Source organism: Euprymna scolopes, chromosome 22 (genome assembly GCF_053919585.1).
Source record: "Euprymna scolopes isolate OS-2025 chromosome 22, ASM5391958v1, whole genome shotgun sequence".
Classification (NCBI taxonomy): Eukaryota; Metazoa; Mollusca; class Cephalopoda; order Sepiida; family Sepiolidae; genus Euprymna; species Euprymna scolopes.
In genome coordinates this window covers 116,344,819-116,363,624 of record NC_136503.1, presented here as the reverse complement: position 1 = coordinate 116,363,624, position 18,806 = coordinate 116,344,819, and the positions used below count along the sequence as shown (strand labels likewise).

At 34.4% G+C, this 18,806-nt stretch overlaps 2 protein-coding genes and 1 long non-coding RNA gene across 6 annotated transcripts in view; 1 reads left to right on the top strand and 2 right to left on the bottom strand.

Annotated features, from left to right (window-relative positions):
• Nucleotides 1-18,806, bottom strand: part of LOC145243682 (integrator complex subunit 13-like) — a 1,170,185-nt gene that overhangs the window by 733,825 nt on the left and 417,554 nt on the right. The window lies entirely within an intron of this gene.
• The window catches only part of LOC145243684 (uncharacterized), a 701,194-nt gene that overhangs the window by 292,011 nt on the left and 390,377 nt on the right, over nucleotides 1-18,806 (bottom strand). For all 3 annotated transcript variants that reach the window (XR_013862938.1, XR_013862937.1, XR_013862936.1), the window contains exon 5: nucleotides 7,746-7,816. This is a non-coding gene — a long non-coding RNA (uncharacterized LOC145243684). The remainder of the gene's footprint in view (nucleotides 1-7,745; nucleotides 7,817-18,806) is intronic.
• LOC145243683 (FMRFamide-activated amiloride-sensitive sodium channel-like) overlaps nucleotides 1-18,806 on the top strand; it is a 531,594-nt gene that overhangs the window by 158,812 nt on the left and 353,976 nt on the right. The gene's annotated exons all lie outside the window — the stretch shown is intronic.

The window sequence follows — 18,806 nt, the reverse complement described above, 5'->3', positions numbered from 1 at the left end:
AAACTCTACCAAACTCCTCCGCTAATTTTGGGTATAAACACTTGAAATTTTAATATGTAGGTTACGTGGACAGGAGTCAAACTTTTTAATATATATATATATATACATAGGTACATAAAGTTAGTAACAGTACATAGGGCCCGAACAAAGCCGGGCTCAACTGCTAGTAATAACTAATAGAGGCACTCGTCGTTGCTCAGAAATTTATATCATCCTAATACTAGCTATCCATACCTTGCGTTGCCCAGGATTTATGTAAGTGTATTTAATTTAGATTTACTTCGCTTTCTTTTGTTTTTTAGGCAATCAAAATAAAAGTATTCAATGCAGAATATTCGATAAAATATGATTGCTAAACATAAATTTAAAAATTCCATTTACATATTTAAAAAAAAATCAGTTTTAGACCAGAATGTATGCTCTTTTTAACTTTTGATTCCTGCTCCACGGACAGGACGACAGTAACAAGCAAGATATGGTCCCTTCTGATTAATGCTTATATTCCTCTCAAATAATGTAAAACTCTTTCCATTATGTTAAGAATGGGTTTCTTGTCGGCTGGACTATGTATAATTACCAGCAGGAACCGGAAGTAAAAAAAAAAAAAAAAAAGCAGACAATATTGACTATAATCAAAAATTCATTTACCTTCTATTCTAAACAATCAGTTTCAATTTCAAAATTTGTGTATATGTTGAGAATTGTCAGAGTCTAACAGGCAAGTGTATGCAGTTTGATGATATCTGAAAGTGAAATCTCATTAGTTAGGGTTGAGGACATGTGTTGCATGGAGAGAAATGATATGAGAATAATACGATGAATGAATGTGCAATGCGAGTCTTAAACACAGGTTTAGATCTGATGATATTAGAGGAAGATTAAATCTAGATGGTATGAAATATGTGGAGAACAGTAGACTTTGATTGTATGGTTACGTTGAAGGAATAAATGAGAGTTCTTGTATTAGTAAATGAACTACGGTCAAAGTAACAAGGTCAGCTCAGAGAGAAAGGACAAAGAAAATATGAAAAGTGATAAATCTGAATTTGAGAGAACAAGGGATAAATAAAGACTTGGCCAGAAATAAGTTAGTTTGGAAGTCCATTTTTTAACGCTGTTCAACACATGCCAACATGTAAAGCAAGCATGAAACTGATGATGATGATGATTATGTTGAAAAGATGGATGAGAGTGTTTAAATTAGTAGATGTAGAACGGTTGAGGCAATAGGGCCAGTTGACAAGGGAAAAGTAAAGAAAACACAGGAGAAAATGATAGGGATAGATTCGAGAGAAAGAAAGATAAATAAAGATCTTTTTTACTAAAGTGTCACCACTTATCAAAGCTTAAAGGCCATTCAAGGATTAGGGTTAAAAGAGTGTCAGGTGGATGGTGAAACAACACCATGATGATTGATAATGATGATGTCGATTGGGCAAAATCTGATTATTTAAGAAGACGTTCCAACAAGAATTTGCTTACATTGGACTTAAAATGACCAAGTTGTAGTCAGCTGAGAAGCAGCTCAGCAGTATTGACTTCCACAAATAGGCAGCTATAAGAAATAAACTTTTGTTGCTTTGTTTAGTTTTAGGTAGAGAGAGGGAGAGAAAAACTTGGTCAGAGAAATGCATAGGTTAGTTTGGAAGTCAATTTTTAAAAGCCGTCCAACAAATGCCAGCATGTAAAGCAAACGTTCAACCAAAAATGGATAATGATGCATGTGAATGTGTGTGTGGGTGGGGGGTATCTTTTTATGTTTCTCTGAGAGAATGAGAGAAGAAAAGAAAAAAGCAATCTTCTCTTTTAGGCATGAAAGAATGATAGACACACGAATATGGACCAATCAAAATTGGTTACTGAAGATATTTTCTGTCAGGATTTCCACTTGTACATTAGGCTAAATCAAGAACATGCAACACACAGCCACATCCCAGGAGTCACTTCTCATTCGCATTCGTTCTTCAAACAAAAGGTACGAAATAAACGAGAAAAAAAACATGGAGAAAAATTTGAAAAAGAAAAAAAAGAAAAAAGACAATAGTTGACCAGTGTCCGACTGACAGAATCGATTACTTTGCAAGTGATTTTACGCATGTATCTATCAAGACAAGGCGTACAAAAAGGGAACTTCTTCTTCTTCTTCAATCAGCAAAAGATTAGCAAAAGACAGTACTCGAGTTGGTTTTAGCCCCCTTCATGCTAATCGCTTCATCAAGATGTCTCATCAGATGCAGCGGCAGCGGCTCCTTATGCGTGTGCTCAGCAATAGAAGGCGATCAGTTTGTTCAGATATCATCCTATTATCTCAGAAGCATATACACTTAGAAATATACAAAAGAAAATATATTCTAGCAGGGAGACCTGACGTTGCCAGGGATTGAATGAGGATCAACGAATATTTCACCCTCCCATATTTCCTTTCATCGAAATCAGTGAAATCGACCATTTTTCAATCAAATCAATTAATTGCCTGCTCCAGTTGGGGACTCCACATGGACCGGGTGGAAGCTCCACATGCTTTTACATAGTAATTGTATCACAATTTACTGTATATAATGTATTGATTTAAAGTTTAAAATGCCAAAATAAAGTATCATGGTTCAGTTGTGCTATAAACAGAAACATTCATTTCGAATGTGCCCCTGTCATATCAAAGAACCAACTGCTGATTGTATATGCAGAGCCTTTCTGCTTGTATGGTAATAAAACTTCTGAAATACACTTGTGATGTTAGGCTGTATAACGCATTAACTTTAGTCAAAATCGCCTGTTCTCTCTTTCATCGGATTTTATCAATTACCGGAACTTATTGAAGACATTCCAGTACAAAACCTGCCAGATATGTAGAGTACATTTCTGTGAACTATTTTAAAAATAGTTCCAGCCGTTCAGGAGTCCATAGGGAACAAACACACACACACACACAGAGAAAAAGTCCCTTTCATATAGTAGTGAAGATATATTATATACATATATACTAGATTTTCTGCTCATTAAAAACAGGCCAAAGTTATAACACATTAACTTGGAATAATTGCTTTATGCCAAATTAATGGTCGAATATGGTTAAATTTTGGCTCATTTTTGTATTAAATACTAATCCTTATTAATCACTAACTCTGTATAGAACGGGTACCATAATAATTAGGTTCGCCTTCTTTTCCTCCTTCACGTTACAGGTTCAAGCCTGGTTACTGCAGCCAATTTTTTTTTTTCGCTTGAATGGGTACTTGCTGGTTGGTTAATTGTTTTTTTCTTTTTTAGGACTCCGTTGCTCAATACCCTTACCATAAAACTTCTCCACACCCGGGCAACGCCAGGTACCCCCGCTAGTCTATTATATAAAAGCGAAAATGTGTGTGTGTGTGTGTGCGCATTTTTTGTGTGTGTCTGGCAAAGGCTTTGGTGGGGGGGGGGCTCGGTGGGGGTCACTCATTCTTAAAACTTTTTATATGCTCCGTAGATTATAATATCTAAAATTTACAAAATGAGCTTGCATGTATCTTTAATTTTGGCAGCTTTTACACGCTATTTTCGCGATATTTCTTGATCTATCTGAATTCGTAGCATAAACCAGCCACTCATGACAGAGACGTCCAGAAAAGCAATGAGGTTTGATCAATGTGGGGAAAACCCCTTATATCAGATAATTGCTATTCATTTGGACACTCCCCTATTTATGGGGAGCCAACATCTTGTGGGAAACGCAGAGACTGGCTTGCAGCCAAAGTAAAGTTTCTCCATATGGTGTGATGTTTGACCTCATTAAGTCCACACATCTGTCATTTAACTTTTTAATCATTAAATTCAAAGCTTTCACTTCCTCTTCCGTCGTGGCCGAGCAGGTAAAATGCCAGGTTTTTTTCCATCTTCCTGTCAGAGCTTCAGGTTCGAGCTTATCTACCTACCAAAACTTTTTTTCTTTTACAAACACATGGGCAACGCCGGGCACTCCCGCTAGTCTATTATTATTATTATTATAATTACCTGTGTGTTAATATGTGTGTTTGTATGTCTGCTAAAAACTTTTGTCATCTGTATTGCATCGGCACAAAACTGGTACCATCTTAAAGGGCAATACTCTGGATGTATAATATGTGAAAATTAGAAAAAAGATTCATTCTGTGATAGTGAACTGAATTACTTTTTGGAAAAGGGGGTCCATTTTTCGCATCTCTTTTTTTCGTAAGTCATGCACATGTATTAAACTAAAACTATACTTAAAACGCTTATTTTGCAACGTTATGACATCATAAGCACTCATGGCCGTATGAGCAAAAGTGTTGAACCTAAGTTTTTCCCTTTTCCCCTATTTCACATTTCACTTTCGAGCCTGGCCAGCATGGCTCATTTTTTGGGGGCCACATGGGTACTCTCTGCTATTTTGATTGAAAGAAAAGTTGTTTTGATTTTGAGGGGAGGTCCAGTGCACGGGCAACGCCAGGCACCCACACGCTGGTATATAGTCATCAAAATGTGCTCAATATCCGAAGAATAGTTTCTTATCTTTGTATCTCTTTGTCACATACTTTGTTTTTTTTTGGGGGGGGGGGGCGATTACATTTTTGTGTTCTTATCCGTTTTTAAATTATGATACTATCGCTTCCCCGGGGAGAGTTACTTGGTTGAGAAACGTCCTGGGAACGCAACCAGCTCCCCGGGGAAATAAACGATATCTCCAACGATAAAGACATAGTCTTAGAAACGGTCCCACAAAGATGTGAAGATGGGCCAGTCATTAGGGTCTGTGTATCAAGAAGAAAATCATAACTGAGATGTTGAATGCAGGTGTGTGGCTCCTTTATTCTCTCAAGATGACATCTTCACCCTGGTGTCATTCTGGTTGGAATCTTCTTCCTTCCTCCTCCAGACTGTTTCGTTATTAAATGGAAACATTTATGACAGACACAAGAAAACACACAACATAACACAATCGTAATATATATGAAATATAATTAACTATTTTATTTTACATTATGTATACAATATATATTACAATACTTTTACAATTTACATATCCTACAATTGATATTTCACCATTATTAAACTAACTACCCTTAACTAGTGTTAAGGGGGGGATGCCCCCTCTCGTTTACGGAGAGACAGAAATATGCATGCTTACCCCATACTGTCCGGACGAAAAGAGGTCGATAGAGGAAAGGGAATTATGGGGCTGCACTTCTGTGTATCCTTCTGCCTACAGCTAAATTATCACCTGGCCATGGCACTACGATATAGTGCCACAAAGTAGGATTACTGTATCTTTTATTTTTTAAATTGTTGTGGGGGTATCGACGTTGCCCACAATGGACTTGACATATAATAATGAAAATGTGCTCAATATCCTTAGTTTAGCAGGTGTGTCCAAACAGAATTTCATGCGGACCTGGCCAATGCTGGGTATCCTCGCTAGTCTATATATAAATATATATAAGGCAAAAGTGGCGCGCACGCATTTTTGCATGTCCAGCACCCGCGCTAGTCTTCTATATATATAAAAGGCAAAATGTGTGTACACATTTTTTGTATGTCTGGCAAAGGGTTTCTTTTTGCCGGGAGTCTGGGGAGGGGGGGATACTACTTTTCATATACCGTCTAGATCATAATATGTATGATTTGCGAACACGCGTCGCATCTAGATTTATTTAGATCGGCTTTTACGCAATTTTTGCTATTTCGGCCCCTCTCATGTTGATTCGGCTTTTTTGTATAAAATTGAAACTACTCTAAAGCGAAGGCATTGTTCCTGTCCCTCGTGCCGGGAACATCCCGAAAGCAATCAGCTTTTGATCAATGTGAGGGAAACTCCTTATATCAGACAATTGCTATTCAATTTGGATAATCCCCTTTTTATGGGGAGCTGCCCCCCTCCAACATGTTGGGGAAACAAAAACATCCAAAGTTGGGTAAGCAAACGCCAAAAAAACAGCCTCGCAGTAAAAGTTAACTGTGGTATTTCTATTTGACTTTTTTAAATATGTGCACCTGTCGATTCAGTTTTTAATGCTTAAATAAATTAAAACGTCTTTCTGTTACTCCCTTTGCTAGCTGAGTGGGTAATGTGCTGTTTTTTTTTTTTTACACTTTATTTTCCACCTTCGCCTCAAGGCTCCTGGTTTTATCCTACCTACCTACAAAAACTTTTTTTCACCTACTCCCTCCCCAACACACACACACACACACCTAAAAACACCCGGGCAACGCCGGGCACCCCCGCTAGTCTTAGATAAAAAGCAGTTTGTATGCTTGTATGCTCAGCTAAAAGTCCCAAACTATTAACTCAAGATCCACAGTTTATATTTTCTGTATTGGCATTGCTCTGGATGAATAATAACTAAAATCCAGGAAAAATATTAAAAAGGGGTAGCTATAATGAATAAATTACATTATTATTTTTTTTTACATTAAAACAAGAGAGAAGAATGGGTTAATTGGAAGTGAAAGAGAAAGTTGGAGAGACGGACGGAATAATGGAGGATCAGGAAAGAGAGAAAGATAAAGAGATAACTAGAGAACGGAAGAAGTTTTAATTTAAAAATGTTACACACGCTATTAAACTTCTTCTATTTAGTTTTTTTAATGGCTCCGGGCAACACTGAATAGCCCTGCTAATTTTTATCTTAGTATTAAAAATGTTAGAAAACTTGAAAGTATCTGAATTTTCAACATTTGCGAAGTGTCTGTAAAGATTTGAATATCAAGGTTGTTCAGATGTTCTTCAATTATGGCTGAATTGGTTGGCCAAATTAAATCGCCTCTCAATAGTCTGAAATGTTCTAAGTGTTGTGTGTATAAATTTTAAAAGCTTTCAGTCTAGCAATAAAAAATAGAATGTTGGAGTTATTTAAAAATAGTGCTTAATGTAAGTTCTTTTCTATAAAAGTTTTCGTCTGCAACGCCTAAGGGATCTTTGATAAAAATCTTTAATAAATCATTTAATATTTCAGTATTGTGTCGTGAATAAAATTAGTATGGTTATGTAGATTAGAAGATTTACACAAAACTTGTAATTTTAATTTTATTTTATTGCCTACTTAGTGTAAATAGAGTAAAAGTGCTTTTTATGTTCCTAAGTGAAATCTTTACTTGGTTCGGTTTTCTATATTATATTTCACTTAGTCTGTTTGTCTGTCTGTTCCATTTTTTCTAATAATTTTTAATAGAGATTAGTCACCACAATATCACAATTACTCTAGAAGTTTTCTTGGAAACTACTGAGTCGATCTGGCTGAAATTTTGTATAGACCTTTGTTACAAATAAGTTGCTATGAACATTATGCTATTTATTCGAATTACAGTTATAGAATCCATAGGGCTTACTATTTAATGCAAAAATGAGTAAAAATCAATTTGGCATAAAGTATTCATTCAAAGTCAACATGATAAAAAATTTTTTTGTTTTTGAATAGTTTATGTATTCACGTGGATAAGATTTAATAAGTTTGTCAGGAGAATAGTGAGGGTTAGAAGTTTATTATTTAAGAGTACGGCTCAACAAGAATTTGTTAACATTAAACTTGAAAATGACTATGCTGCCGTCAGATGAGAAGCATCCCAATAGTACTGTTTCACAGATCGATAGTTCTTGTAAAGAAACTTTGCTCATGGAAATTTTGTTTAGTTTTTGATACACAAGGGAAAGAAAGGAAAATTCTTTTAAGTCATGCAAAATAAGGAAAGCAATTTTTAAATTTGGTAACAAACAAAACTATAAAAACTGAACTCCCTCAGAAAAAATTTACCTTTTTTATCTCTTGTTATCTTATTTTTACATTTCTTCATTGAATATTGCAATTGTTGTCCAGATTTCAGCCTAATCAAAAAAAGAAAAATACAGAAAAATCTTAATGATGTACATACTCGTCACATCATATTCCAAAAATTATATTAATTATTTTTTTAATAGAAATCATGTTTTTTTTTTTTTTTTTTTTTTTTACAATTTTCAGCAATTAATAAATCCTAGCCATTACAAAGCTGATTTTGATCTCTATTTCTGTCTCGGTAGTTCAAATTGAGTTGTCTCCATTTATTAAATACTAGCGGGGGTACCCGGCATTGCCCAATGCCCAGGTGTTTGGAGGTGTGTGTGGTGTTAAATAAAATGAAACCAGGGGGGGGGGGAGATCGAACCCGAAGCCCTGAGGCAAAGTTTGAAAATAAAATCGGCCAGCCAGAATGAGTTACTGAAAGATGTTTGAATTTATTTAAGTAAGAACCAAATTGACAGGTGCCCGCACGGAAGTCGTCGAGCGTTACGACAATGACGGCGACGATGACGATAGCAAATGAGGTCAATGACCAGATTTGTTTGTTATAAACGAAGTAAAAAAAGAAAACAACGTTAAAACTTAAGCGGGGGGGGGTAATCAAAACATAAAAAAAAACAAAAAAAACGTAAGGCAAACGAACGATGTTAAATGTAAAAATCGAAAAAACAAAAAAGAAAAATGGCTTAAATAAGCCTGTTTCGATGTTAAAATTTAAAAAATCAGTGGGTACCCGGGTGTTTTTGGGTGTGTGGTCGGGGGTGGATAAGCGAAGAAAAACAGAAAAACGAACGTTGCGTGAAAAATGGCTTAAATAAGACTGGTTCAATATTTAAATTTAAAAAATCGAAAAAAAAAAAAGACATCTCACACCACGATTCGAACCCAAAACGTTTAGATAATGAACCAACACGCTAACCAACTGACCTAACACGACGTACATGAAATTTAGTCAGTTTTTCAACTATTTAAAGTAAATCAGGCCATGACGTCATCTGAAATTGTCGATTTCGGAGTGAAAAAATTAACGTTTTTAGACAATTTTTCGATATTTTTCGAGTGAAGGATGGAGCTTCAATATGATACTGAGTTTGTGAATTTTTGTTCTGTTTGTCGAAAGTTTTTAGCAGACACACAAACATACACACATACATACATACATACATTTTCGCTTTTATATATATAGATGGCAAAGCAAAACATTATCTTCACATCCTCATAAAATGTGATTTTTTTTTAGCATAAAATTAAAGAAAAAACAACTTGATCAATTCATATGATTTTTAAAATATGGCATTTTCGTTTTATTATGGGTACGAACTTCATAAAAGTTTTCTGTATTTTTGTTTTTCCAATTAGGTTGAATTTTGAACAGAAACTAATCTTTCTGTAGTTTGTGTCTTCTTTGTATGTTGTGCACATATAAATAGTATATCATCTATATAACGGAATATATTTGGAATTATGAGATAGATTTTTAAAAGACCTTGCTTCGAGAAATTCTTTTAAAAATCAACAAGCCCGGGTGTTTGGAGGTGTGTGTTGAGCAAAAAAAAAAGTGGTAGTAGGCAGGCAGGCTCGAACCCGTACCATGAAGGAGTAAAAGAATATAAAAAAAAAGTAACGTGTTTGCTGTAGCATCCATCGCCAAATCGGAATGTAGGTTTAAATTAAGGCTAAACCATCAAAAAGAGGAGATGACTTTTGAAAATATCGGTGAAAAAAGCGACCCTACCCTGTAAAAAAAGTGCTCAATCAGGGATGAAGGAGTTAATGCTTTTGGGCCAATTTTTCGATATTTGTCGTCCGAAGAGTCGATTCAAAATGATACTGATCTCATGAAAATCTGTCGCCTCTGTTGACAGTTTTAGGCAGACATACATACATACATACATACATTTAAACAGACAGGTAAGATTTATATCATTCTACCTGAATATAAAAAAGTGTTTAAAGACAAAAGACCAATGTCAAAATAATGAAACAAAATATTTGCTCGTTTTTAACTATACTTGTATTAATGAATATTTGCTGTCATGAACCCCTGATAGAAAAAAAGAGGAAGACCAAAAATGAACTATACGCAGACAATCTAGAGAGATTTGATTGCAACAGGAAGAAACATGAGAGACATTGTGGATCTGGTTTTAGATTGAAAACTGCATCATGTGTCGCAAGACGCAGAAGTTCTTAATTATAAATATACATATACATAATCAAAAGTATTTACATTAGAAAACAACAATATATATATATATATATATATATATATATATATATATATACATTGAACATTAATAATATATAGACCATCTACAGAAATCAACTCCTCTCTTATCTATCTTCTATATATATATATATATATATATATATTTATATGTATATAATAAACTCATTTTTCCCCCGTGTGATTTTGACCTTAATAGGATTAAAAACCAAGACATTTCATGCAAATGTAATATGCACAAACTACAGCACATTATCTGAGATGTGTTATAGACCTATTACCTCTACACTTCCTCGATAATCGTACATTCCTATATTTTTTCTGATGAGAGTTCACTGCCAAAATCGGTTAGAATCAATGGAAGTTGTAAAATTTTTCTCTCTATTAAATTCCTCCTTAAACCGCTGCTTGATCATTCACAAGGGACAGTTACGAACGAACACCGATTTCAGGTTTAGTAGTTGCTTACAAAAACTGAAATGCTTCCTATTAGGTGAAACGCACCACGCTTACTTTTACGTTGCTTAATTACCATAAAAAAAGGATTCTTTCCATTTCTTTATTTTTCATAAACATATCATACATCATTTCCGTTTTATTTTGTTTCGTTTTGTTCAATGTTTTTCTTTTCTGTTTCCGTTTTTCCAATTTCTTTTGGAAGTTTACCAGCATTATTTTTTTTTTATAACCAGAGAAATATTAATTTTCCAGTCAAAATAATTATATTATCGCGAAAATGTTAAATATCAAATTTTCATGTAAATCGAATAGGAACAAATCACTATCCATTAGGAACAAATCACTTTCCGAGTGATTTAAAATATTTACCTACGAAGACCGAAATTACTCGATTTTAAAATGTAAACAATGCATTTCTATATGAAACTCTAAAAGGCCGATTCACAAACCCAAACATTATGGAGGAAAAGCGGGAGGTATCATATGAGTTAATCAACGTTTGTTTCTCTTTACACTAAAAAAACAAAAAAAAAAAAACCAAGGATTTTTTTCCATAATACAGAAACATTCCCCTCTTTCATATTCTTAGTGACAGTGCTATGATCACAACACTAAGATATGGCCTCCAAAGTGTTTTAATCCTTAGAATACTAACTTAATCTGCACAGTGCAGGTTTTGAACGTGCATGAACCGCTTTCAGCACTGGAAAATTCACAAAATGCCATATCACTTGTGAAATATTAGCAGGAGACCTAATCTTAAAATGTAAAAGTAAAAGAGGGGGTCATCAGCTGTTTACCATGTATCTGTTTTGGAGATTTCAAAACAGAACAGTTATTACATCCATCACTCTCCTGCAGTACAAATGAAAATATCACTTCATCCATAACCAAATGTTAACATAATTCAGTTATTATTTCACTCAGCTCAACACCATGCTAGATACAAGAAGCACCAATATGAAAGAATGAGGATGGAACCGAAAGCGACATCGAGTAATACGGCAATACTTAAACACATTCAACACGATGATAAAACTAAACTAAATCCCCAAGCAAGTTATCATTTAAACCAAAAGGGAACATCTTCCATTTGCTAGGCAACAAATTGCCACCATATATAATTTTATATACAAATATACATTTTTAACAGCATAAAGTTTCCTTCAAATAGATTAATAATGTAATTTTTGAAAATGTTCCATGTGAATGAAAAAAAAAAAAACAGGAATAGAAATGAAAAATTAGAAAAGGCTATACAAATAAGGACTGCAAAAACTGAAGATTTAATATTAGTGTATGAATTTAAAATAAATTTGTTTTAAAACAAAGTATTTGTACTGATGAAATTTGATTATATAACTAGTGCATGGCATAAAAAAAAGTAATACTAAATGAATGGATGGTTTGCAAGAAAATATCCTCAAGTGGAGGTGACATTTTGTTTTTTGCATGTATACTTTAGCACTGCTTCTACGTCTATATTTGATGATAGGACTGTATGACTCATTAAAAAGCTTGTAAGTAAACTGTACTCAGGTAGAGGCGACTCTTGTTTTTGTGCATATTATAGCATTGATGAGTGCCCGTGCTGAAAAACACACACATATATATATATATATATATATATATATATATATATATATATATATATACTAGCATTTAAGCTCGGCGTTGCCCGGGTGTTTGGAGGTGTATGTTGAGCAAAAAAAAAAAAAAAAACACAAAAACAGCAGTCAATTTTTTAATATTTGACGCCTATTAAAACCCCTTAACATTTATAGTTTTGGGCTCAAATCAAGTTATTAAGTTAGATCCATATCCAAGGAACCTATATCTAAAATTTCAAGTGTTCAGACCCAAAATTGTCGGAGGAGTTTGGTAGAATTCTCAAAGGTCAAATCGTTGAACTTTGACCCCTTAATAGCCTAATTTTGGGCCGAAAACGAATTACAAATATTTTCCCAAATCTCAGTACCCTGTATATCAAATTTCGAGTCTGTAGACTTAAAATTGACAGAGTTATTATGTAGGAAAATGTACACACAGACACGTTCACTTTTATAGATATACTAGCATTTCAGCCCGGCGTTGTCTAGGTATTTGGAGGTGTATGTGGAGAAAAAAAAAAAAAAAAGTGGTAGTAGGAAGGCAAGCTCGAACCCGTACTGTGAACGAGGAAAAGAATAGGAAAAAAAAATGACGTCTTTGCTGTTATGACCACCATCAAACCGGGAGTGACGTAGGTTTAAATTAAGGCTAGACAATTGAAAAGAGGGGATGACTTTCGAAAATATCGGCAAAAAAAGCGACTGCTCCCTGTAGAAAAGTGGCCAGTTAAAGGTGAAGATATTAATGTTTTTAGTCAATTTTTCAGTATTTGTTGTCTGAAGGGTCGAGCTTCAAAACGATACTGATCTTGTGAAAATTTGTCGCCTTTGTCGAAAGTTTTAGGTAGATATGCAAACATACATGCATGCATACATTTAAATATTGGTAGCTCAAATTTTCAACCTAAACCGATTAAAAAACTTGCCCTATCTCTGAATACCCTTTATGCCAAATTTCAAATGTTTAAATCAGAAATTGTCTGAGTAATTTGGTAGAGACCACAGAGATAAAAAAATTTTAAACTTTGACCCCTATTATGACCTCTTAATATTTTTAGGATTCAAATCAAGTTATTAAGTTAGATCCATGTCCAACGAAACTATATCTAAAATTTCAATTGTTTGTACCCAAATTTGGCGAAGGAGTTTGGTAGAGTTCTCAAAGGTCAAATCGTTGAACGTTGACCCCTTACCAGCTAAATTTCTGGCCGAAAACGGATTATCAAAATTTTCCCAAATCTCAGTACCCTGTATATCAAATTTCGAGTCTGTAGACTTAAAATTGACAGAGTTATTGCATGGGGAAATGTACACACCCACACACAGACACATTCCCTTTTATAGATGTATAGATTAAGTATGTGTTGTTGCACACTATTTGACCCTAATTAGATGCTTAGTATGGGATTTTGGTTTAATTTTGACAATTTAAATTGTCATAAATCAAATTTTGTTTGTATGTAGTAACTCCCTTGAACATTTGTGTAGATATTTTATAAAAAATATTAAAACTGGCAAATTTTCAGCATAATTTTATCAAGAACTTTTTAAAAGTTGTTAGTTTTTACAATTTTTCATCCCAATCAAGGCGTATTGCCTCTTGGATGTAAGCGACTACTATTATATTCAGAATCATGTTAAACAGGTTACTGTAGAGATGTATATTCACATTACATTTAAATTTCTGCAGATTAGTACAGTCAGGGAAGCAGGAAACATGGAAGGAAATTTCAAAGTCTAGCAGTTCAAGAAAAGAAACTATTAGAGTAGAAGGCTTTCCAGAATCTAAGGACCTCAACAGTAAAGGGGTGGGTTTTTGCTGCTTCTCGAATTAGTTGGAAGTATGTCGAAGGGGTTTGAGTGCTACGAGTCCATCAGAGCACATTCCATTAAAATACTTGTAAATACATGTTGCATCACGGAACAGAAACATAGACCTATAATTGGTTTTTCGAAACTAAAATTGTGTTAAATTGACAATATGAGTGAACAAGAAAGATGGATGTAGTTTGTTTGTTTTTTTTACAAAGGAGCCACCACTTATCAAGGCCTAAAAGCCACCACCCAAGGATACGAGTTAATAAATGTAAGGTGGTTTTAGTAATCATTAATGGTGTAGATGGGGTAGAATTTGGATTATTTCAAAGGATGGCTCAACAAGAACTTGTTTGCATTTGCCTTCAGGCTACCACATTGTAATCGGCTGGGAAGTAGGCCAATGGGACAGTGTTCCACATGTGGGTAGTTTTATGAAAGAAGCTTTGTTCATGGAATCTGCATTTAGAATTAGGTATAGATAGAAAGTGGAGAAAATTGTTGATAGTAATTGCAGTTAATCGAGTGTTCTTTGTGAAAATTTAGCAAGGGGGAACCATAAATTGGAGCTCAGTTGAGCACCTGCTATGAAAATAATGATAGAGCAGAGACAGGCTCGCAATGCCTCTTCTGTGGGAAAGAGGAGCATCACCTACTAGGTTTTGAAACCGGCTTTAAACTCTATTAAGCAAAATAGGGTGTGCCGAGCAGCTCCTGCCCAGACATGGCAACAGTATTCATTTTAGGATGCATTTTGCTCTTATACAGATAGAGAATTGCATCAGCAGTGTGATACCTACTGGAATGGTACAATGATTCAATCATTTTTCCAGCGATCTTGGCAACAGATTTGATGTATGTATTCCATTTCAGATCAGAAGTGAAGGTCAGTCCCAGAAGTTTGTCAAGACATGCTGCTTCTCCAAAACAAGAGCCATTCATTTCATTGGTGCCAGATGAGGTCAGAACGATAATGATTAAAAGAGAAAAGCTTGGTTTTAGATGCATTAAAATTAACCAGCCATCTTTTACTCCTTGTGTTTCTAAAGAGAAACTGTAGTATAAGTTATTAATATAATTAATTAAAAATGTTAGAATCGTTATTGAGTTGAAAAGAAAGGAATTAATTTCATTTTAATTGTTATGTATGTCAACAGATTTTTTCTATAATGGAATATGATTTGTTGGTTTTAAAAGTAAATTAGTCAGAGATGCACGGTAAATCAAGCAAAAGGTTTATAGTTCAATTTTTATAATTTTAGCCAGAGGAGAAATGTAGAAGAAAGAAATCTCTTTAAAACATAATAGTAAGCACTGCATTATTTTGTAAAAAAAACCCCCAAAAACATGAATATTGAACGGCGGTCATGATACGTAGGTTTGCAAAGGAAATGTATTTTTTAACCCTCTGCTACAATGAGATGAGAGATTTGTTTAAATGTCTACATTTAATAATGAATTTATGTATTTTGTAGATCGTTTATTTTATTTATCTCCTTTCCAGGAGATTAGACACAAGCTAAAGTGTGAATTTGACAAAAGTTTTTCTGTGGAACGAATTGGATTTGAACTTGGCACTCTTAAGTTTTTAGTCTGTGTCGTTAACCACTTCGCCATTATCACTTGTGTTTTAAGTTTATAATTTGTTACTTTCAATTACAACCGACAATGGGACTGCTGTATTGCCATTTGGTGAGTGGATCTGGACCATGCAGTAGTCTCTGGTGGGGCCTCTCGATGCCATACAAGTGGGTAATTGTTACGGCTTTACCTTTTCGTGTGCTACAAAAAAAAAAAAAATTTTCCTGTCTTTTTCTTTCTTACTTTCCCTCTCTGTACTGCTCTAACCAAGTATGCCGACCTATTCCACAAATCCCAAAACCTCAACATGAACCTAGAACCCCATATTCCAACGTAGACCCCTACTACCAGGTCTCCTTCTCCAACATCAGGGGTCTACGTTCCAACCTTCCAGAGGTTGAAACCCAATTACAGGAGACGAAACCGGACGTATTATTTCTAAGTGAAACTGGATGTCTTCAAGTCCAATGTTAACAAATTCCTAATGAACCTCCCCCTTAATTAAACACTTCATCTAATCTCCACACTAACGTAATGTACTTGCAATAACCCTTATCCCTGGGTGGCTTCCGGGCCTTGATAAGTGGTGATCACTGTGTAAAAAAAAAACAAAAAAAACTGCATATAATCAGATTGAGATAATATTCCAAATCACATATCTTATCAACATGATTATGTGGATTTCCATTCTTTTTGTATCCTGTCAGGTGACTAGCCATCTTCCTCATCTTCCATGTTCAGCCAAGAAATCGTTTTCACAAATAACCCAACAATGCTATAGGTAAAATTGCATTACATAGTATCAATAGGGCCCGTCGATTGACCTGATTACCTTCATAAATCATTATGAGCCAAGAGAGATGCAATGTTCTTAGAAAAGTATGCCATCACAGATTCCTTTCCACTTTTTGGTGAATCCGTTATCTTATAACATGTTGCAAAGAAAAAAAAAAGAAAAAAGAACAGGCTAGTTCGAATTAAGTATTAATAAGTCAGATTGCTGTTTGAGTTTGAAAATCCGGCAAGATAACTTTAGCACTAACTGAGATTAATTTGCTTAGCTAGTTTTGCTTCTGTTTGTCTAGCGCTATCAAGATGACCACAGGTTCTTCTTAATGTTCTCATTTGCTAGGACTGTATATTAAGTGTCATTTCACTAAAATTCTGAAAGCAACTCACTTTAATTTAAAATCTTTCTGCTGTCACATAATTCATCTGACCTATTAATTATCTATTCCTCTAGCTGGTCATACGACACTAATTATACTTAAAAAGTATATAACCGCTAAGTAATAGGCAACTATTTTACTGATTTCAATTTTATTCCTGAAACCAAAATCCTTTAATTTTTATGAAAATTATGTTAAGCAGAAAAAAAAAAAAAATCATGAACCCATATATTCCCCTCCCTCTTAAAGACTCTTATACTAACAAATCCTGATACCCTACATCTAGATAGCCATCCATCTCCACAACCACACTACGAAAAATAACAAAAACATAATTCACTCCTGCACTTGGGGGTCTTCAAATACAAAAACTCAACAAATTCTTATTAACAACTGCCCCATAAGTAATAATGAGTTCATACCATGAATCAGTGTTAGAACTCTCACCGTGTTCATCATCATCTTTTGGACAGCAATCATTCCCGTTCCATAAACTCTAATCCTTGAATGACTTTTGACCTTGATAAGTAGTGACCTAATAGTAAAAAAAAAAATCCATAAAGAAGCTCCTCTGACTAATTCCTGATACTTTTGCTGGTGATGGGGTATCCTACCGGATGCAGACTTGTATTCACTATTTTAGAGTCTCTGAACTGAGAGATTTTCTGGGATTTTAATATATACTGTGAAAGGAATATATTTATTTGAAGTAGCTGAGTGTTCTTCGCTACTTATTCATATAATACGCTGTAAAGAAGCTTACTAGATTATTTTTCCACATTTTTTCAAACTGCTCGACTAGTCGGTATTTATGGCTTAACCAGCTAATTATATTCTTGTGAGGCAGAGCCCGGATGTACACATATTCATTACATGAGGTTCTAACTGTCCCGTTAAGCACATTTGTTTGATCTTTCTTGCACTTGGTTCGCCAGGTATATTTACCAGGAATTCCTGAAATAGAATGATGGAGATTTTCCCAAAATTCAAGTTTCTTCCCATAATGAACATGACCTTGATATTTAGTTATCCTCTCCCTTTTAGCTTTCACCAGGGACACAAACCTTAACTAGAGTCGCCACTTTCCTCCTTTTGCCCATATCACCATGTTAGTTTTAACAGTTCAACAATCCAAGCACATAACTCTACTTGCTCCCTGTTGATTACAACTTTCTTCAAACCCAATATCAAATTCTTGTCCCATGTAAAAATCAGTTTATAATATTAATAGTGTTCCTCATCTTCTTATTAGTTATCATTTCTGTCTCATTAATCTTTATACTCGAGTGTCACTTGGCCTTGATAAGTGGTGACCTAAAACATTTTTTTAAACTCACATGCTAACCACTCCCTCACCTCGACACCTATATAGCCATTCATCTACACAACCACCCTATAAAATCCAAAATACTTTTCTCTACACCCACATGCTTCCCCCTCCTCACGGATTCATCCTGCTTCCACTAAAATTCCAAAGAGAGAGGAAATTATTACCAATTCCATAATTCTTCCAATAAGAAAAATGCAGAATGAAAGCTTTTATATATATATATATATATATATGAGTTAGTTTATTGGCAATCGATCGATCGATTTGATTGGCAACGATGTTGAAAGATAGGGAGGCAGTAAACGATCCGAAACTCTCAAATAGACTCAGTGCCAGTTTTTCAAAGAAACAGGAAGCCATTTCTACAGAAATTTTTCCCAAAAGGTTGAACTATTTGCTCATCGACAGAATAAGCGATGTCCAAAAAAAAAATAAATAAATAAATAAAATAAATCACTATTTCCACCCCTCAGGAATTAAATATGCCCGATTACAGATGGAACTTTAAGAAAGCCAATTTAAAATTAAAAATTACTATTTTGAGCATAGGAGGCAGAAGAATTTTGCCCGGATTCTAATTTCAGTTGGTTAATAATAAAAAAAAAAAACCTTGAGAGCTGCTGTGTCATTCAATTAGAACCAACTTGATTACAAGTTTTCAGTTAATGAACAACGGATAAAATGTGAACAATTATATTTTATACTAGTAGACTTACTTGGCATAGCCCGGATGTAAAATATGCTTAACTTAATTCATATTGTATTTATGAAAATACATGTTAAAATATTCATTAGTAATGTGATTGAGTTATTCCATTTTATGTTATTTTTTAGATAAGGATT